This window comes from Macrotis lagotis, chromosome 7 (genome assembly GCF_037893015.1).
Source record: "Macrotis lagotis isolate mMagLag1 chromosome 7, bilby.v1.9.chrom.fasta, whole genome shotgun sequence".
NCBI lineage: Eukaryota > Metazoa > Chordata > Mammalia > Peramelemorphia > Peramelidae > Macrotis > Macrotis lagotis.
The window spans coordinates 142,495,165-142,518,039 of record NC_133664.1 but is presented as its reverse complement, the minus strand read 5'-3'; positions in this window follow the sequence as shown (position 1 = coordinate 142,518,039).

The window sequence follows — 22,875 nt, the reverse complement described above, 5'->3', positions numbered from 1 at the left end:
ATACCATTCAGATCTTGGTTTTGTGGTGAATAAGAATCATTCATTTTCCCATCTGATTTGCCAAGTGGATTCTTCATTGTTCAGCTGAGTTAAAAGAACAGCTGAAGGCAAAAGAGGCAATACTCAGGAGCACAGTTACTGATAAATAATTACAGCAAGGACATTATAATTATTTAATTAAAATATGCGCATGGGGAGAGATTATGAGTCTTTGGACTTGTTGCCTCATTTAGAAGATACTAGTCATTAACCTATTTAGTTGGAGTCAGCTCCTAAATGTCCACATGTTTGGCTTTATTTGTGAAACCTGTTCAGTCAGCAGCCATGGTTGTGTGCACTGTGTATTGCCACTGGTGAACAAAATACTTTAAATTGGTTTCTGGGGCATTTGGACTTGTGGACCCCACAGAGACATACAATGATTATTCACTAGGATCCTCAATATATTTAAAAAAAAAACACACCTGGCCAGAGATGATGACATGACTCCTTTAAAAAATGAATAATACACAGGAATCTTATTATAAACACTATAGACTATAACTAACTATTATTTTAGATCACAGGAATGGCTAGCATTATATAACACTTTAAAATTTATAAAGCATTTTACAAGAATTTTTTTTGATCCTTATAACAATCACATGAAATAGTTATTATTATTATTATTATTCACATTTTTTATAGATAAGGAAACTGAGATTAAGTGAATAACCTTGGGGATACACAGCTAGCTAGTTAGTGTGAAAGATATGTTTCAAACAAGTCTTACTGACTCCACTTCCAGCACTCTATCCACTATGTGAACTAGCTGCCCTATAAAGGCATAGGTGATGAAGTATATTTTCAAACTTGAATATATGTACTGAACTTTCAACAACAGATTGCCAGCCTCTTAAAAATTGACTACCATATGCCTCTTTTCTATTACTTTAAGATACCTATGGATAAGAGACCTCTAAAGGAATTCTAGGGCAATTGGGTGGTACTGTGAATAGAGGACTGGGTCAGAAATCAGGAAGATTCATCTTATTGAGCTAAGATCTGGCCTGAGATACTTATTAGCTATGTAACCCTGGACAGGTTACTTAACCCTATTTGCCTCAGTTTTACATCTGCAAAATAAGCTAGAGAAGGACATGGCAAACCACTACAGTATCTTTGGCAAGAAAATACCAAATGGAGTCCCAAAGAGTTTGGATATGACTGAGATAATTGAATAACAATAACATTTCCTAGGACTATGAATCCCAGATTTATAATATCTGGTATATCTACACCAGTATTCAAGGAACTGACCCTAATGCAAAAGTTTAAAAATATAACAGAGAGAGTATCCACAGTTTCTGGAGAATGGAGTTCCACATGGAATAGATCTATCCCAATGTGACCTTGCCTAACAATTTAGTTCTCATAGTCACACCTAACATGCTATTTCTCATGCTGGAGATGGGTCTAGATGGTTTTCTGCTTTTTACTAATTCTAATATTTATTTCTTCAGGCAGCTTCTGAGAGCAGCAATATAACATGCTGGAAAGACTACTGAAATAAGAATCTAAAAGCCTGAGATTAAGGCAAGAGAGACTCAGAAATTAACTTCCCTTTGAGAAGAGAGATAATATCACTTATACTACCTATGTCATAGAGTTTTTTTTTTATTTAAGGAAAATGTTTTGTAAACATCAAAAGATAATATAGATGTAATTTGTTAATACTGTTATGTTATTATTGTTACTATAATTTCAGCCTTATTTTTATGAGAACTCAGAGAGAAACAGTACTGGGACAAGTCACTAAGCTATTATTTTTCTTTTATTGGGGGAATATTGAGTTAGGTGAAAACTGAAGGCAAAAACTATTTAAGTGTTAAGATTGTGCTAGGGATACAAATACAAAATCAATATAGTCCTGCCTTCAAAGAGCTTAGATTGTTTTAAACAGAGACAACACATATAAAGGAATGGAGGCCAAGGAAGAATGGATCAAGGGAGATAACTGATCAATGATGATAGTGTGGACCCCAGAGTAGCAGTCCAAAGACAAACATGCTAATGTCCCCAGGGCTTGGTCTTTGATCCAAAAGGGGCTGTGACAGATCGTAAGTAAGAATAAAATCACTGAGTTTTCAAGATATCAGAATAACAGGATGCAGAGTTATCTTCTGTAAATTCACTGAAAAATCTTTGGACTTCTGGAAAAGATGGCAAAGAGAAGATAGGCACTGTGCTAAAGTCTCCTGATCTTCCCTCATATATAATATGAAAAAAACCTCTTAACAGAAATCTAATCAACAAAACCCAAAAACAGAAGCTAGGAAAAGAACACTTACCCCAAGGTTTGTCTTCCGGGATCGTGGGTGAGCTGGGCACAGAAAGCAGACTCTACTGGGAGCACAGGATGGGGTGAGAACCTGAGAGAAGGACTAGCCTGATCAACCATAGAGGGAGCCATAGAGACATGAGCCAACTGGAGAGCAGAGGCATTGGTTGTAGCACTGACAGTCTGGGGCTCACCAGCAGGGCTAGAGGGTGAGTTCCAGTATGGGAGAGTTGCAGACATCAATCCCTGGGCTCCTCTGGTCTAGAGGACCTCAGAGTCCATACCTTCATTTCAGCTAAGTCTCTTCCCAGAAGAAACACAATTACAGCCCACCTCTGCACCAGGCTCAGGTATGAGCAGCAGAGCTCCCTCAGATGTGAATAGGGAAAGTAATTACCTTGCCCCAGGGCACAGTCCACCATTATGAGGTTTAACAAATCAAGGTCACAGACACTCCAGCAAAAGCCTACTGGCTGGTCCACTTGGAGTTAACTGAACCCAATGAGTAAAGCCTCTAGGGATCTCAACACCAATCCTCTGTGAACCAGCCCCTCCCCCAACACAAGATCTTAGGAAAATGAAGAAAGTCGGGTCCATAGAAAAACTCCTAGAAGGAAAAGACCCTAACTCACAGAGACCTAGAACCTCTGAGAAGAATATGATTTGGTCTCTGACACAGAAAGACTTCTTTGAACAAATCAGGAATGTAATTCTATTAGAGAGACTATAGTTAGCCAGAAGTGATGGACACTCATGACTTTTCTGTGACTCAGAGAGAATGATTTAAAAACAATATCTCCTTAAAAAGGAGGACAGTAAAGAGATGGGAGGATGGAGACTGAATGGGGTAAATTTCATTACATTAAGAGGTACAAAGGACCTATTGTAATAGAGGGGAAGAAAGGAGGTGGTGAGAACCACCTGAATATTATTCTCTTCAGATCTGACTTAAAGCTAACATACATACACTCAGTTAAGATAAGAAACTTATCTTACCTTTCAAGTATTAAAAGGGGGAAAGGGAGGGGGAGGAAAAGGGGAACCAAGGGAAGGAAGGGAAGGAAGAAGGGGCAAAGGGAAAGGGGAAAAAGGGGGAGGAGGGTTGTATATAAGAGGACAAACACACTGAAGGTGGTGGTAGTCAGAAACAAAATACTGAGGAATGTGGATAAAGGGAAAGGGGGAAAAATACAAACAGAAGGAAGATAACATGAAAAGCAATAAAGAGTTATTAATTATAACTTGAATATGAATGGGATGAACTCTCTCTTAAAAGGTAAGCAAATAGCAGAGTGGATTAAAAACCAGAATCCTACAATATGCTACTTACAAGAAACTCATTTGAAGCAGAGGGATTCATACAGAGCAAAGGGAAAAAGTTGGAGCAAAATATATTTTGCTTCAGCTGAAGTGAAAAAAGTAGGGATAGCAATCCTTATCTCAGACAAAGCAGCTGCAAAAAAATAGAGATTCTTAAAAGAGATAAGGAAGGAAACTAGATAATCCTAAAAGGTAGCATAGACAATAAAATAATTTCAATACTAAATATGCATGTACCAAATGGTATAACATCCAAATTCTTGGAGAAGTTGAAGGAGTTACAGGAAGACAAAGACAGCAAAACTCAACTAGTGGGAGACCTTAACCCCCTGCTCTCAGATTTAGATAAATCTAATCATAAAATAAACAAGAAGTTAGTTAAGGAGACAAATAGATTGTTATAAAACCTAGGCATGATAGACCTATGGAGGAAATTGAATGAGGATAGAAAGGAATATACTTTCATTTCTGTAGTACATGGCACTTACACAAAAGTTGACCATGTACTAGGGCATAAAACCGTAATAATCAATTGTGGAAAGGCAGAAATAGTGAATACGTCTTTCTCAGATCATCATGCAACAAAAATCACATGCAATACAGGGCCAGGGAGCTATAGACCCAAAACTAATTGGAAACTAAATAACTTCATTTTAAAGAATGAGTGGATTAAACAAAAATTACAGAAAGTATTAACTATTTCATCCTAGATAATGATAATAATGAAACAACATATCAAAACCTATGGGATACACTCAAGGTGGCAATCAGGGAATATATTATATCTTTAAATGCTTACATGAATAAATTAGAGAAAGAGGAAAGCAATGAACTAAATTTGCAACTAAAAAAATTAGAGAAAGAACAAATTAAAACCCCCCCAATTAAATAACAAATTAGAAATTCTAAAAATTAAAGCAGAAATTAATGAAATAGAAAGCAATAGAACTATTGAACTAATAAATAAAATCAAGAGTTGATTTTATGAAAAAACAATAAAATTGATAAATGTCTATTAATTTGATTTAACAAAAGAAAGAAGAAAATCAAATTGCTAGTATCATAAATGAAAAAAAGGGAACTCACCAACAATGAAGAGGAAATTAAAGTAATAATTCAGAATTATTTTATCCAATGCTATGCCAATAAATTTGAAAATCTAAGTGAAATGGATGAATATTTACAAAAAAAAGTTGTCCAGGTTAAATGAAGAGGAAATTAAATACCTAAATAACCTTATCTCAGAAAAAGAAATTCAACAAGCCATTATTGAACTCCCTAAGAAAAAATCTCCAGGACCAGATAGATTCACAAGTGAATTCTATCAAACATTTAAGGACAACTGGTTCCAGTTCTATGTAAATTCTTTGGAAAAATAGGGGAAGACAGAATTCTGTCTATCTCTTTATATGCCACCATATGGTGCTGTTACCTAAACCAGGAAGAGTAAAAACAGAGAAAGAAAATTATAGACCTATTTCCCTGAGGAATATAGATGCAAAAATCTTAAATAAAATATTAGCAAAATGTTTACAACAAGTTACCACTAGGATAATACATTATGACCAAATAGGATTTATCCCAGAAATGCAGGGTTAGTTCAATATTAGGAAAACTGTCAGTATAATTAATTATATTAATAGCAAGCCTATCAGGAATCATATAATCATTTCAATAGATGGTGAAAAAGCTTTTGACAAAATATTCCTACTAAAAATGTTAGAGAACATAGGAATAATTGTTCCTTAGATTGTTCCTTAGAATAATAAACAGTATCTATCTGAAACCATCAGCAAGCATCATATGCAATGGGGATAGGCTAGAGGCATTCCCAATAAGATCAGGGTTGAAACAAGGCTTCCCATTATCACCTCTACTATTCAATATCATATTAGAAATGTTAGCTTCAGCAAAAAAAAGAGAAGAAAAAGAAATTGAAGGAATTAGAATTGGAAAGGAAGAGACAAAACTCTCACTCTTTGCAGATGACATGATGATATACCTAGAGAATCCCAAAAAAATTATCTAAAAAAACTACTAGAAATAATTAGCAAATTTAGCAAAGTCACAGGATATAAAATAAACCCTCATAAATCCTCAACATTTCTATATATGACTAGCAAGATGCAGCAGAAAGAATTAGAAAGAGAAATCTCATTTAAAGTAACTTCAGGTAATATAATATACCTGGGAGTCTACTTGCCAAAGTAGACACAGAACATTTTTGAAAACAATTACAAAACTCTTCTCACACAAATAAAATCAGATTTATATAACTGGGCAAATATCAACTGCTCAAGGATAGGCTGAGTTAATATAATAAAAATTATAATTCTACCAAAATTAAACTAATTGTTTAGTGCCCTACCAATCAAAATTCCAATAAATTATTTTAATGAGTTGGAAAACTTGTAGGTAATTTCATAGGAAGAAATAAAAAGTTGAGAATCTCCAGGGATTTAATGAAAAAAAAGTACACAGAACAGTGGCTTAGCCCTACCAGATCTAAAATTAAAGGCATCAGTCATCAAAACTGTCTGGTATTGGCTAAGAAAAATAGTGATGGATCAGTGTAATTGACTAGCTGCCATAGCAGGAATTTATTATAGTAATCTTCTGTTGATAAACCCAAAGAGTCCAGTTATTGAGGTAAAAAATCTCTTTGATAAAAGCTGTTGGGAAAATTGGAAGTTAGTATGGAAGAAACTTGGATTAATCTAACACCTCACACCAAGATAAGATCAAAATGGATACAGGATTCAGATAGAAAAAAAATATTATGAGTAAACTAGGAGATCAATGAATAGGTTACCTGTAGGATCTATGGAAAGCAAAGCAGTTTATGACCAAGGAAGAGATGGAGAACATCATTAAAAAATAACCTACACAATTTTGGCTACATTAAATTAAAAATCTTTTTCACAGACAAAACCACTGTAAACAAGATCAAAAGAAATGTAGTAAATTGGGAAGCAATTTTTGCAACCAGTTTTTCTGACAAAGGTCTTATTTCTAAAATATACAGAGAACCGAGTCAAATTTAAAAAAAAAAAAGAAAAACAAGCCATTCCCCAATTGACAAATGGTCAAAGGATATGCAAAGGCAATTTACAGATGAGGAAATCAAAGCAATCCATAGTCATATGAAAAATTGCTCCAAATCATTACTTATAAGAGAAATGCAAATTCAAGTATCTCTGAGATAACACCTCAAACCTCTAAGACTGGCCAATATGACCATAAAGGACAATGAGCAATGTTGGAAGGGATGCAGGAAATCTGGGACACTAATACATTATTGATGAAGCTGTGAACTCATCCAACTTTTCTGGAGAGAAATTTAGAATTATACCTAAAGGGCAATAAAAATGTGCATACCCTTTGATCCAGTTAAAGCACTACTGACTGGGTCTATACCCTAAAGAGATTATGAAAAAGGGTACAAACATCACTTTTACAAAAATATTTACAGCAGCCCTGTTTGTGTGGCATACAATTGGAAATTAAGTGAATGTCCTTCAATTGGGGAATGGCTTAGCAAACTGTGGAATATGTATGTCATGGAACACTATTGTTTTATTAGAAACCAGGAGGGATGGGAATTCAGGGATGCCATGGAGGTGATGATCAACCTTGATGGACTTGCTCATCCCTTCAGTGCAACAATCAGGGATAATTTTGGGCTATCTGTAATGGAAAATACCATCTGTATCCAGAGAAAGAATTATGAACTTTGAACAAAGGCAAAAAACTATTTACCATCAAATTAGAAAAAAAAGTTATATTATTATGTAAATTTACTATCTCATACTTTATCTTTTTTCCTTAAGGATATGATTTCTCTGTCATCACATTCAACTAAGATCAATGTATGACATGGAACCAATATAAAGACTAACAGAATGCCTTCTATGGGAGGTGGGGGGGAGGGAAGCAAGAATTGGGGGGAAATTGTAAATATCAAGATAAATAAAATCTTTCTTTAAAAAAAGGAAAAAAGGGATGGCTAGGTAGTACAATGGATAGAACACTGGCCCTGGAGTCAGGAGTACCTGAGTTCAAATGCAGCCTCAGACACCTAATAATTACCTAGCTGTGTGGCCTTGGGCAAGCCACTTAACCCCATTGCCTTGCAAAAAAAAAAACTAAAATAAAAAAAGGAAAAAATAAATCTTTGGATAATTCCTATAGCAGATGGTATCAATGGTATTATGAGGATGAGAGATGCTTCATGCTCCTATATGGTTCTGATTTATGTTAGATAAGTGTTTTTTGTAAAGTCAGTGTGATTCAGAAGAATATCTTTTAAAAACAATCTTTTTACAGTTTTTTGTTAACTGATGTGCTGTTCAGACAATTACATTACATAACATTTTTCTGTGATAATGTTCTGATTCCAGGTCAGTTTATTTGTTGAATTGTCAAGGACAATTTGACAGTTTTATTCATTGTATAGGAATTTTGCATATGTTATTTTATGCAGATAATAAGCATGTAGTGCATATTTTTTCCTAGAAATCAGAAATATAAAGTGAGTACTTTCCCAACCACAATGAAATAAAAGTGATATTCAATAAAGGATATCTGAAGAAAGAAATAAAATTAATAGGACTCTAAATAATTTAATCCTAAAGGGTTCATGGGTCTAAGTAACAATCACTGAAAGAACAGGAAAACATTTTAAAGGGAAAATGATAATAGTGACAACAATTACCAAAACTTTTGGGATATAGCCAGAACAATTCTAAGAGGAAAATCTCTGTCAACAAAAGGAGAGAAAAAAAGATCAATGAGTTGGGCAAATAACTAAAAACACCCTAAAATACAAAGAAAATCTAAGTTTCAATACTAAAAATAGAAATTCAGAAACTCAAAGAACATACTAAAAATTTGAAATCAAGAAATCCAATGAAGTGATAAATAACACTGGAAACTTAAAAAAAAGTAGATGAATTTTTAGGTAATGTATTTTTAAAAAGAAAGAAAAAAATATCTATTTATTAGAGAGATCAAGCAGGATGAGGATAGGGTAATAAAACTGTTCAAAAAACCTTTAATCCAGCAATACTATTACTAGGTATATGTCCCAAAGAGATCATAAGGAAGGGGAGAAAAAAAACCCACTTGGACAAAAATATTTATAGCAGCTCTTTTCATAGTGGCAGAATAAAAAGGAAAAAAGGAACAAAGGAAAACTATTGGAAAATATTTTGCTCAAGTATATGCCAACAAATTGACAATTGAAATGGATTAATATCTACAAAAATATAAAATGCCATGTTAATAGAAAAAAAATACAGAACTTAAACCTAAACTCATGAAAAGAAAATGACAATCTCATGAATGAAGTCCTGTAGTAAAAGCAAGTTTCTTGTATATGTGAGGTGAAGGGAATTGAATAGATAGGCATGATGCCAAAGTTCCAAACCTCAAAGAATATAAGAAGGTCTTTGCCTTTTATAGAATTAGTAATTTTGGACAAGTTGAGTTTGATATCTCTGGAACATCCCATTTGAAATATCCAATAGACAGTTGGTGATGTGGCACTGAAACTTATGGGAGAGGTTGAAAGCTGTACATATAGATCTGGGAGTCATCTGCACGGGGATCATTAAAACTATAGGTGCTGATAAAGTCAGTTAAAATTATAGTGAAGAGTAAAGGGACCATTACAAAATCTTAGGGAATTCTCAGAGTTGGAGGACATGTTATAGAAGATGAAATATCAAAAGACTTAGAAAGTTTGAGAACTAGAAGAGAATAGTGTCATGAAATCCCATCCAGGAGACAGTATCTCAACAGAGTGGTAAACAATGTCACATATAACAGACAGGTCAAGTAGAATGAGTGCTTAAAAAAATATCTTTTGAAATAGTTGTCTTCATCTTTCTTTTTGAAAGCTTTCTTCTCAATACATCTTGCATAGAGGAGACAAAGATATTAGTGATGAATTCCTTTTTTCTAATAGTTCAGTGTGACTTATGAATTGATGTTTAAAGCCTTCAGCTTTTATGTTTCCTTGGACTATATTAAGAATTTGACCTTGTCTGTGTTTTCTCTCCTTATATGATTAATATGAAGATATGTTTTGCATGACTGCCTATGTATACTTTTTATCAAATAACTTGCCTTCTCAATGAGTCTAGAAGAGAATTTGGAACTCAAGGTTGTAAAAAAAAAAGCAACAAAAAGTTAAAAGTTGCTTTTGCATGTAATTGGAAAAAATAAAATATTAATTTTTTTAAAAGAATATTTTAGTTTGACTCCCTCTTTAATTTGAAAACAGTGATTAATCTCTTTAGAAGAGATGGCAATGGATTTTAGACTAGGTAAAACTATAATTGGCTTAATCTGTTTATCTGATAGATGTTAAATTTTATATCAATTTTTCTTAGCATTTTTGAGTGGTATTATGTTCTTGGATGTTGCAACATATCATGGAGGTTGTTGAAATAAGAGATAGAGAACATTATAAAACACAAAATGGATAATTTTAATTACATTAAATTAAAAAAGTTTTGCACAAATAAAACTAATGAAACCAAATTAAAAGGAATTCTATAAGTTAGGAAACAATTTTTACAGCTAATATTTCTGATAAAGAACTCATTTCTTTTTTTTTAGGTTTTTGCAAGGCAAATGGGGTTAAGTGGCTTGCCCAAGGCCACACAACTAGGTAATTATTAAGGGTGAGACCGGATTTGAACCCAGGTACCCCTGACTCCAGGACCAGTACTTTATCCACTGTACCACCTAGCCACCCCTAAAGGACTTATTTCTAAACTATATATATAGTGAAGTGAGAGGAACCAGAAGAACATTTTACATATTAACATCAACACTATGATGATCAACTATGATGGACTTGCTCTTCTCAGAAGTACAATGATCAAACACAGTTCTAAAGAAATTATAATGGAAAAATACCAACACATCCTGAGAAGAACTATGGAGTATGAATGCAGACCAAAGCATAGTATTTTCAATTTTTTAATTTGTTTTATTTTCTTAGGGTTTTTTCCCCTTATGTTCTTATTCTTCTTTCACAACATGATCAATATGGAAGTATGTTTAATATAGTTATACTTGTATAACCTAAATTAGATTACTCACTGTCAAGGGGAATAGAAAAAGGGAGGAAGGGAGAAAAATGTGGAATTCAAAACCTCACAAAAAATGAATGTTGAAAACTATCTTGGCATGAATTTGGAAAGATAAATAAATATATTAATTAAAAAAACATACCATGATTCCCCAATTGACAAATGGTCAAAGGATATGCAAAGGCAATTTACAGATGAAGAGATCAAAGTAATCCATAGCCATATGAAAAAATGCTCTAAATCATTAATTATTAGAGAAATGTAAATTAAAGCTTCCCTGAGGTACCACCTCACACCTCTCAGATTGGCCAGTATGATCAGGAAGGATAATGATCATTGTTGGAAGGGATGTGGGAAATCTGGGACACTATTACACTGTTGGTGGAGCTGTGAACTCATCTAACCCTTCTAGAGAGCTATTTGGAACTATGCCCAAAGGGCAACAAAAACGTGCATACCCTTTGACCCAGCAATACCACTACTGGGTCTATACCCTGAAGAGATGAGGAAACAGGTAAAAACATTACTTGTACAAAAATATTTATAGCAGCCCTGTTTGTGGTGGCAAAGAATTGGAAATCCAGTAAATGTCCTTCAATTGGGGAATGGCTTAGCAAACTGTGGTATATGTATGTCATGGAACACTATTGTTCTATTTGAAACCAGGAGGGAAGGGATTTCAGGGAAACCTGGAGGGATTTGCATGAACTGATGCTGAGTGAGAGCAGAACCAGAAAAACACTGTACATCCTAAAAGCAACATGGGAGTGATGTTCAAGCTTGAAGGACTTGCTCATTCCAGCAGTGCAACAATTGGGAACAATTTTGGGCTGTCTGCAAAGGAGAGTACCATCTGTATCCAGATAAGGAGTTGTGGAGTTTGAATAAAGGGCAAGGACTATTCCCTTTAATTTAGAAAAAAAACAGATAGCTTATTGTCTGATCTTGTTACCTCTTAGACTTCTCTTCTCTTTAAGGATATGATTTCTCTCTCATCACACCCAATTTGGATCAAGGTACAACATGAAAACAAAGTAAAGACTGACAGAGTGCTTTCTGTGGGGGGGGGGGAAGCAAGATTGGGGGAAAATTGTAAAACTCAAATAATATCTTTAATAAAAATAAATTTAAAAAAACAAACCATGGCCATGATTCAGAGTAATCAAAAGTTTCAACAAGAAGGTAATATTCTTATAATGCCTTATCAAGCTAGAAATGCTGCATACATGGATCTGGAATAAAATTGTATATTATCTGAGGATCAGTGTATAACAATGTGTATTGCTACTTCCCAATTAGACATAAATGATGATGATTTCTTTTATCTCTACCAATTCTTCTGTATCACTATCCACCTTTCTCACTTCCAATCCTAGTTACTTGAATTATTGAACTATAACTGTTTTTAGGATGGTGGCTTCCTATAACATTGCTCAGTGTGTAAGATCGTCACTTCATGAAATATTGCAACCAATCTCATGTTTTCCAAATTCCCAGGCATGGGGGTCACTAGAGTCTCCTTCGTGATTGATCAGCTGTAGATTTAGAAGTTCTAATTTGCTGTCAACACCATTCAATTCAATTGATTACCATAGATTTAAAAAATAAAATTAAAATTCAAACTTCTTACCTCTTGACAAGAAATGATATATTAATGAGTCATATTTTCATAAGTGACTGATGGGTGAATTTGTTTTGCTTGACTATAAGAACACATATATATGTATATATAGATATATATAGATATAGATATAAATTCATACATACATACATATATTTGATATGAAGAATTTGATTGGGTGGGAGAAGACAGTTGTTTTGGTGAAGTGATAGTGGTTTGGGGGTAGTTTTGGGTAATGATAGTGATTAAAAAAGAACAAACAATGAATTTCTAAAAATACATAGTATAGAGCATAAAGAATCTCAGGAGATAGGTAAGTAGGGTAATTTTATCACATTATATTTCATAGACATTTAGAAATGCAAGCAATAGTTCTCAGATTCATATGCAATCCTCTTCTTTTGCTTCTTTTCTATATGGAAAAATGTTTGTAAATGTCTGTCAAAGTCATAACCATTTTTTAAAATTATTTTTTTATTTTTAAACATTTAAATTTTTTTATTTTTTTGAACCATTTTTAAAATTACTATTTCAAAACTATATAAAATATATATTTCAACCTTACAAATTTTCAATGGTCCTACAAGCACAGAAAACAAAGTTGATAAGAAACAACTTTAATTAAAAATTGATTACAGATAGAGGAAAAAGATGAAGAAGAAAAAGAAGAATTAATAAAAAGGATAAGGGGGTGGAACCAAGATAGTGGTGTGAAGGCAGCATTTCCCAGGAATTCCTTCCCCCAAAAAAACTCCAAAAGCCATCAAATTATGTCTGTAGCCAAAATTTAGATGTGCAGAACCTACAGAAAGACTGAGTGATACATTTTCCCAGTCCAAGATAACTTAGAAGTTCCATGGGAAAGGTGTGTTTCACCAGGCCCATGAGTTGGAAAAAGCCAGTCACAGCACAGCTCAGGAACAGCTTGAAGGGGTGGTGAAAGAATTCTACACCAGAATGACGGTGGAGTGAGGAGTACCGTCCACATAACCTGCATCGAGAATCAGGAGAAACCCAGGATGCACCTCCAGAACTGCAAAAATTTCTCTGCTCTCTCTGGGGGCACGACTCTGCTGTTTGCCCGCACTCAGATCCAGGTTGCAGTTTGGGCTTTCAAACTAAGATAGCTGAGCAGGCTCCTCCTTATAGCTCCAGGGAAGAGGGGAGTGCTGTGGTCAGCTGCATATCAAAGCACAGGTAAGAGAGTATAAGACCTTGGAGAAATAAAGGTCCCAGTGGAGTGTATGCCCCCCCCAAAAAAAATCCAAAGTCTTGGAAGTGCTGTAAATTAGTTGTGTGCTGAGTAAACAATAAGTAAAGAAGAATCTGACCACTTTAGTCCCATGGAAGATCAAAACACATACTTAGATAATGACAAAATCTAATATCCAAAACCTCCAAGAGAAATAGAAAATGGGCTCAGACTATGGATGAGCTCAAAAAAAGACTTTGAAAAGCAATTAAGGGAGGTGGAAGAAAAATTGATAGGAGAAATGAGAGTGATGCAGAAAAATCATGAAAACCAAATCAGCAGCTTGGTGAAAGAAATACAAAAAAAAAAATTATTGAAGCAAACAATATGTTAAAAACCAGTTTAGGCCAAATGGAAAAAGCAAAACAAAAAAAAGGCAAATGAGGAGAAGAATACCTTAAAAAGCAGAATTGGCCAGCTGGAAAAGGAGATCAAAAAGCTATCTGAAGAAAATAACTCCTTCAAATGAAGAATGGAACTAAGGGAAGCCTTTGCAAGAAATCAGGAAGAAATAAAACTCTTCCAAAAAAGCCAAAAATTAGAAGAAAATGTGAAATATCTCATTGGAAAAAGAACCAACCTCGAAAACAGATCCAGAAGAAATAATTTAAAAATTATTAGGCTACCTGAAAGTCACAACCAGGAAAAGAGCCTAGACTTCATTTTTCAAGAAATAATGCAGCTAAATTTCTCTTAGATCCTAGAAGCAGAGGGTAAAATAGAAATTGAGGGAATTCACCAGTCACTTCCTGAAAGAGATCTCAAAAGAAAAACTTCTAAGAATATTATAGCCAAATTCCAAAACTCCAAAATCCAAGAGAAAATTCTAAAAGCTGCCAGAAACAAACACTTCAACTACTGTGGCTCCATAGTCAGGATTACACAGGATCTGTCAGCATCTACATTGAGGGCTCATAGGGATTAGAATATGATATTTCAGAAGGCAAAAGATCTTGATTTACAACTGAGAATCAACTACCCAGCAAAACTGAACATCCTCTTTTTTTTAGGTTTTTTTTTTGCAAGGCAAATGGGGTTAAGTGACTTGTCCAAGGCCACACAAGTAAGTAATTATTAAGTGTCTGAGGCCAGATTTGAACCCAGGTACTCCTGACTCCAGGGCCAGTGCTCTGAACATCCTCTTTCAGGGGAAAAGATGAACTTTTAATGAAACAGAGGACTTTCAAACTTTCCTATTGAAACAACCAGAGCTGAACAGAAAATTTTATCTCCAAGTACAGGACTCTGGTGAACCATAGAGGGGGGTGGATGAGAAGAACTTACTATGAGAAACTTAATGATCTTGAACTGGTTATATTCTTGCATGGGAAAAAAGATATTGATAAATAATATGAACTTTCTCATTTATAAGAGCTATTAGGTAGATCCATAGAAAAATTCTCGGAAGGGAAAGACACTAACTCAGAGAGACCTGGAACCTCTGAGGAGAATACAATCTGGTCGTCAGTACAGAAAGACTTCCTTGAAGAAATAAGGAAGGAGTTTAAAAATCAACTAGAAAATTTGGGGGAGACAATTAACACCTTGCAACAAGAAAACAAATCTCTCAGATCTTCAAATGGGCAAATGCAGAAAAGAAATTAATTCTCTCAAAACCTCAATTGGTCAAATGGAAAGCTCTTTCAAAAGTAGAATTGACCAATTAGAAAAGGAGTTGCAAAAGGTTAACAAAGAAAACTCCTCCCCCCAAAAAGAATGGAGTCTACAGAAACTAATGACTCCATGAGACAGCAAGAGTCAGTTAAACAAAATCAAAAAATAGAAAAAATAGAAGCAAATGTAAAATACCTCATCAACAAAACCACTGACCTCGAGAATAGATCGAGGAGGGGCAACCTGAAAATTATAGGACTTCCTGAAAACATTGAAGAGAAAAAAAGCCTGGACTTAATATTACAGGATCTAGTGATGGAAAACTGCCCTGATATCATGGAATTGGAGGGCAAAGTAGTTATTGAAAGAGTACATCGATCCCCACCAGAAAATGATCCTAAAATGAAAACACCAAGGAATGTTGTGGCCAAACTGCAGAACTATCAGATAAAAGAGAAAATCCTGCAAGCAGCCAGAAAGAAACAATTTAAATATCAAGGAGCCACAGTAAGGATCACACAGGACCTGGCTGCGTCAACTTTAAGGGATCGAAAGGGCTGGAACGAGATAGTTTGAAGAGCACGGGAGCTTGGAATGCAGCCAAGAATCTACTTTCCTGCAAAGCTGAGCCTTCTCTTCCAGGGAAAAAGATGGACATTTAATGAAATGGAAGAATTCCAAAAATTTCTGATGAAAAGACCAGAGCTAAACAGAAAATTTGGGCATCAAACAGGAGGTTCAAGTGACACATGAAAAGGTAAAAAAAGGGGGGGGGGTAAAAGAAAAAAAATGCAATCCAGTAAATTGAAACTGGCTAAATCCCAGCATGGGAGTAAAAAAAAAAAGATTCTCATAAACCTTGAGAAATGTAACTCTAACAGAGAGAATATACCTAGCCAGAAATGATGGACATTCATGACCTATCCATGAGACTACTCTCTAATGGGATGTAACTGGCTTTAACCCCACTTGGGAGAAAGACTAACAACTCTCAGGAATTTTGACTCTATTTGATAGAATATACAGAACTAAAAGGGACAGACACTTAGAATTTTCTATGACTTAGATAGAATGATCTAAAAAAAAAAAACACTACTGCCCTAAAAAGGGGGACAGGAAAGAGATGGGAGGAGGGAGAGGATTGAATGGGGTAAATCTCATTACACTAAGAGGTACAAAAAACCTATGGTAATAGTGGGGAAGAAGGGAGCAGAGGAGAAACACCTGAATCTTCTTCTCATCAGACTTGGCTTAAAGTCAACCTACACATACTCAGTTAACTTATAAAACATCTAACCTTTCAAGTATTAAAAGGGGAAAAGGGGAGGGGGGATGGAGAAAGGGAAGGGGAGTGGGGGAAAAAAGGGAAATAACAAAAGGAAGGGAAGGGAAAAGGGAAAAAGGGAAAGGGGAAAGAAAGGGGAGGGTGTGATATAGGAGGGCAAAGACACTGAAGGGGGTGGTTTTCAGAAACAAAAGACTGGGTAATATGGATAAAAGGGGGTGAAAGGGGGAAAATACAAACAGAGGAAGATAGCATGGAGGGCAATAAAGAATTAGTAATTATAACCTTGAATGTGAATGGGATGAACTCTCCCTTAAAATGTAAGCAAATAGCAAAGTGGATTAAAAACCAGAATCCTACAATATGCTGCTTACAAGAAACTCACTTGAAGCAGAGAGATACATATAGAGTAAAGGTAAAAGGTTGGAGCAAAATATATTTTGCTTCATCTGAAGTAAAAAAAGCAGGGGTAACAATCCTTATCTCAGACAAAGCAGCAGCAAAAATAGATAGCGTTAAAAGAGATAAGGAAGGAAACTTTATCCTCCTAAAAGGTACCATAGACAATAAAGTCATTTCAATATTGAATATATATGGACCCAGTGGGACAGCACCCAAATTCTTAGAGCAGAAGCTGAAAGAATTACAGGAAGACATAGACAGCAAAACTCTACTAGTGGGAGACCTCAACCTCCTGCTATCAGATCTAGATAAATCGAATCATAAAACAAACAAGAAAGAAATTAGGGAGGTAAATAGATTGTTAGAAAAATTAGATATGGTAGACTTATGGAGGAAACTGAATGGGGACAGAAAGGAATATACCTTTTTCTCTGCAGTACATGGAACTTATACAAAAATTGACCATGTACTAGGGGACATAAAAACCTAATGATCAACTGCAGAAAGACAGAAATAGGGAATACATCTTTCTCAGATCACAATGCAATGAAAGTCATATGCAATACTGGGCCAAGGATATATAGACCCAGAACAAATTGGAAACTGAATAACCTCATTTTAAAAAATGAGTGGACCAAAAAACAAATTATAGAAAGAATTAACCATTTTATCCTAGATAATGATAATAATGAAACAACATACCAAAACCTATGGGATTGATTCAAAGCAACTCTCAGGGAATATATTACAGCTCTAAATGCTTATATGAATAAATTGGAGAAAGAGGAAATCAATGAACTAAACATACAACTAAAAAAATTAGAGAAAGAACAAATCAAAAATCCCCAATTAAGTACCAAATTAGAAACTCTAAAAATTAAAGGAGAAATTAATAAAATTGAAAGCAAAAAAACTATTGAATTAATAAATAAAACCAAAAGTTGGTATTATGAAAAACCCAATAAAATTGATAAAACTCTGGTCAATTTGATTAAAAAAAAGAAAGAGGAAAACCAAATTGCTAGTATCATAAATGAAAATGGTGAAATCACCACCAATGAGGAGGAAATTAAAGTAATAATTCAAAATTATTTTGCCCAACTCTATGCCAATAAATTTGATAATCTAAGTGAAATGGATGAATATTTATGAAACTATAAGTTGCCCATGTTAAATGAAGAAGAGATTAAATACCTAAACAACCCTATCTCAGAAAAAGAAGTTCAACAAGCCATTACTGAACTCCCTAAAAAAAATCCCCAGGGCCTGATGGATTCACAAGTGAATTCTACCAAACATTTAAGGCACAATTGGTTCCAATCCTATATAAACTCTTTGGAAAAATAGGGAAAGATGGAACTCTGCCTAACTCTCTATGAAATCAATATGGTACTGTTACCTAAACCAGGAAGAGTTAAAACAGAGAAAGAAAATTATAGACCTATCTCCCTGATGAATATAGATGCAAAAATCCTAAATAAAATCTTAGCAAAATGATTACAACAAGTTATCACTAGGATAAGACATTATGATCAAGTAGGATTTATTCCAGGAATGCAGGGTTGGTTCAATATTAGGAAAACTTAGTATACTCAATTATATCAACAACAAACCTATCAGAAATCATATGATCATATCAATAGATGCTGAAAAAGATTTTGACAAAATACAGCAACCATTCCTATTAAAAACACCAGAGAGTGTAGGAATAAATGGACTGTTCCTTAAAATAATTAGCAGTATCTATCTGAAACCATCAACAAACATTGTATTCAATGGGGAGAGGCTAGAGTCATTCCCAATAAGATCAGGGGTGAAACAATGGTGCCCATTATCACCAATACTATTCAATATTGTATTAGAAATGTTAGCATCAGCAATTAGAGAAGAAAAAGAAATTAAAGGAATAAGAATTGGGAAGGAAGAGACAAAACTCTCACTCTTTGCAGATGACATGATGGTCTACCTAAAGAATCCCAAGAAATCATCTAAAAAACTACTGAAACAACTAGCAATTTTAGCAAAGTTGCAGGTTATAAAATAAACCCTCATAAATCCTCAACTTTTCGATATATGTCTAGCAAGAAACAGCAGGAAGAGCTAGAAAGAGAAATCCCATTCAAAGTAACCTCAGACAATATAAAGTATTTGGGAATCTATTTGCCAAGGCAGACTCAGAATCTTTGTGAAAACAATTATAAAACACTTCTCACACAAATTAAATCAGATTTAAATAACTGGGCAAATATCAACTGCTCATGGATAGATAGAGCTAATATAATAAAAATGACAATTCTACCAAAACTAAACTATCTGTTTAGTGCCCTGCCAATCAAAATTCCAAAAAATTACTTTAATGAGTTAGAAAAAAATGTAAGTAAATTCATATGGAGAAATAAAAAGTCAAGAATTGCCAGGAGCTTAATGAAAAAAAAGTGCAAAAGAAGGTGGCTTAGCCCTACCAGACCTAAAATTATACTATAAAGCATCAGTCATCAAAACTGTTTGGTATTGGCTAAGAAATAGAGTGGTGGACCAGTGGAATAGACTAGGTGTAAAAGCAGGAGATGATTATAGTAATCTGCTGTTTGGCCATTGGGATAAAAACTCCCTCTTTGATAAAAATTGCTGAGAAAATTGGAAGTTAGTATGGAAGAAACTTAGATTAGACCAACACCTCACACCCTTTACCAAGATAAGATGCAAATGGTTACAGGACATAGACATAAAAAACAATACTATAAGCAAATTAGAAGATCAAGGACTAGTCTACCTGTCAGATCTATGGAAAGGGGAACAGTTTATGACTAAGGAAGAGTTGGAGAACATCACCAAAAACCAATTAGATGACTTCGATTACATTAAATTAAAAAGCTTTTGCATAGATAAAACCAATGTAACTAAGATCAAAAGAAATGTAGTAAATTGGGAAATGATCTTTACAACTCATGATTCTGACAAAGGACTCATTTCTAAAATATACAGGGAACTGAGTCATATTTTTAAAACAAAAAGCCATTCCCCAATTGACAAATGGTCAAAGGATATGCAAAGGCAATTTACAGATGAAGAGATCAAAGTAATCTATAGCCATATGAAAAAATGCTCTAAATCATTAATTATTAGAGAAATGTAAATTAAAGCTTCCCTGAGGTACCACCTCACACCTCTCAGATTGGCCAGTATGATCAGGAAGGATAATGATCATTGTTGGAAGGGATGTGGGAAATCTGGGACACTATTACACTGTTGGTGGAGCTGTGAACTCATCTAACCCTTCTAGAGAGCTATTTGGAACTATGCCCAAAGGGCAACAAAAACGTGCATACCCTTTGACCCAGCAATACCACTACTGGGTCTATACCCTGAAGAGATGAGGAAACAGGTAAAAACATTACTTGTACAAAAATATTTATAGCAGCCCTGTTTGTGGTGGCAAAGAATTGGAAATCCAGTAAATGTCCTTCAATTGGGGAATGGCTTAGCAAACTGTGGTATATGTATGTCATGGAACACTATTGTTCTATTTGAAACCAGGAGGGAAGGGATTTCAGGGAAACCTGGAGGGATTTGCATGAACTGATGCTGAGTGAGATGAGCAGAACCAGAAAAACACTGTACACTCTAACAGCAACATGGGAGTGATGTTCAAGCTTGAAGGACTTATTCATTCCATCAGTGCAACAATCGGGAACAATTTTGGGCTGTCTGCAAAGGAGAGTACCATCTGTATCCAGATAAGGAGCTGTGGAGTTTGAACAAAATGCAAGGACTATTCCCTTTAATTTAGAAAAAAAAACAAGATAGCTTATTGTCTGATCTTGTTACCTCATAGACTTCTCTTTAAGGATATGATTTCTCTCTCATCACACCCAATTTGCATTCTGGGGGGGCGGGAAGCAAGATGGGGGAAAATGTAAAACTCAAATAATATCTTTAATAAAATAAATTTAAATAAAAAAGAGCAATTAGAAGGAGCATATATAGACAGGGCATGGGAAGGAGCAGAATATAATGGTATAATATAGTAAAAAGATGGAATCAATTGGTAATAAAGGAAAGTACTGGGAGAAAAGGAAAGGAGATGAAGAAGAAGCTAAGAAATTTCTCATAAGAGGCAAGAAAAAGTCAGCTTTTATTCTCATCAGAAATGGCTCAGAGAGGAAATAACATATACACTTAATGGGGTATAGAAATCTATCTTACCCTAGAGAAAAATGAGAAGAAAGGGATGGGATAAGGGGGAAATGGGGGGGGAGGGAATAGGTGATAGAGGTGAGGGAAGATTGTGGGAGAGAGTACTCAGATACAACACACTTTTGGACAGGGCTAGAATGAGAAGAGAGAGAGAGAGAAAGAGAACAGAATAAATGAGAATGGGGAGGAATAGAGTGGAGGGTAATACAGCTTGTAATAGCAACTGTGGGAAAAATATTGAATTAACTTCTCTGGTGGAAAGAAAGCAACTCATCCCAGAGACACAGCCATTGGAATCTGAACACAGACTGAAATACATTTTTTTTCCTCTCTCTCACTATTCTTGAGGTTTCTCATCTTCTTGGGGTGGGGGTTATGTTTACTCTTATAACAAAATTATTGTAATAATATAAAATAAATAAATCTAGATCCTTCACTGAAAAAAAAAAGAAAAGAAGGATAAGATCTTTATTTCCCAGAACTTAGATCTTAGATCACTAATATTCAATGGTCATCCATGTTTATTTTCACCTCTAGGAAAATAAGCAAGGAATGGATAGGTAGCAAGTTTTGGTTACCTACAAGCTGAGAAAGCAACAGATAAAATATGTACACATATGAGTAATAGACATCTGGTTGTTTCTCTTTTTAATCCCATCTGGTACATTGTGAATAAAATTTTTTAAATTATTGTTAATGATTATCAGTTTCATAAACACATTTTCTAGCATAATGGAAAAGATATTCAATTTAGCAAATATTTATTAAGTACCCCTTCTAATCAGTTGCCACATATAGTCATTTCTACTTTACCACATATCCAGTGTTCTCCCTTTCTTCCCACTCACACAGCTACAACTCCAATAGTCATTGCCCAGACTATTGCTGAATCATCCTGATTACTCTCCCATCTTCAAATCTCTCCTCACTCTGTTCCAACCTCTTCTTTGCTGTCAAAGTGATTTTCCTAAAGTACAGATCTCTAGGGTCTCTGTCTTTTACCTCTAGGATCAAATATTAAGTACCCTTTTTTTTGACATGGAAAATCCTTCAATGTGGCTCTAATCTCCTTTCTAGTATTTTTATACTTCATTCCTTCTTCCTACATTCAAAGTCCTGGACTTATTCTGCTTTGACCCAGCTCTTCCTTCTGAGGCCCCACTACATCCCTAGATAAACTAGAATTACTGGAAATTCTGCTATGACTTGTGTTTTGAAAACATGAATTTGTTCCACCTCACCTGATTTGTTATGGGGAAATTCTACACACAAATCAGAATTTTGAGTTTACAGTTTGTTTCTTTGGGAAGTCTTTCTTGGAAATCATAAAGGTAACCCAGAAAATGGCATCACTTCCCAATAGCTCATAAGCTATAACTTGTGAACCCCTCTTATTTTACTGATAAACTTCAAGACTGCCACATGGTAGAGTACCATAATTATCATGTATCTTCTAATGAAGTAGGAGCTGTGGACAGAGATAGACTGGTCCTCACCATGCTCCCCAACTCCATTCAGGTGACATGGCCTCTGGACCTACAACCTTGAGCTGAAAACTTACCCTTGCTCTGGAAGTTCGGGAGTGTAGGCTGAGGCTGAGAATATGGTCATTATTTATTGGAGTATTTATGTATTTCTTGTCCATTTATCAGGTTTAAAACTGAGCTAACATTGGGTTCCTGGCTGTTTTTTATGTGTCACTGATGACATTTTTTAGGATTTCTGCCTCTAACCCCAAGTTCTCCCATAAGCCCTGTGTCT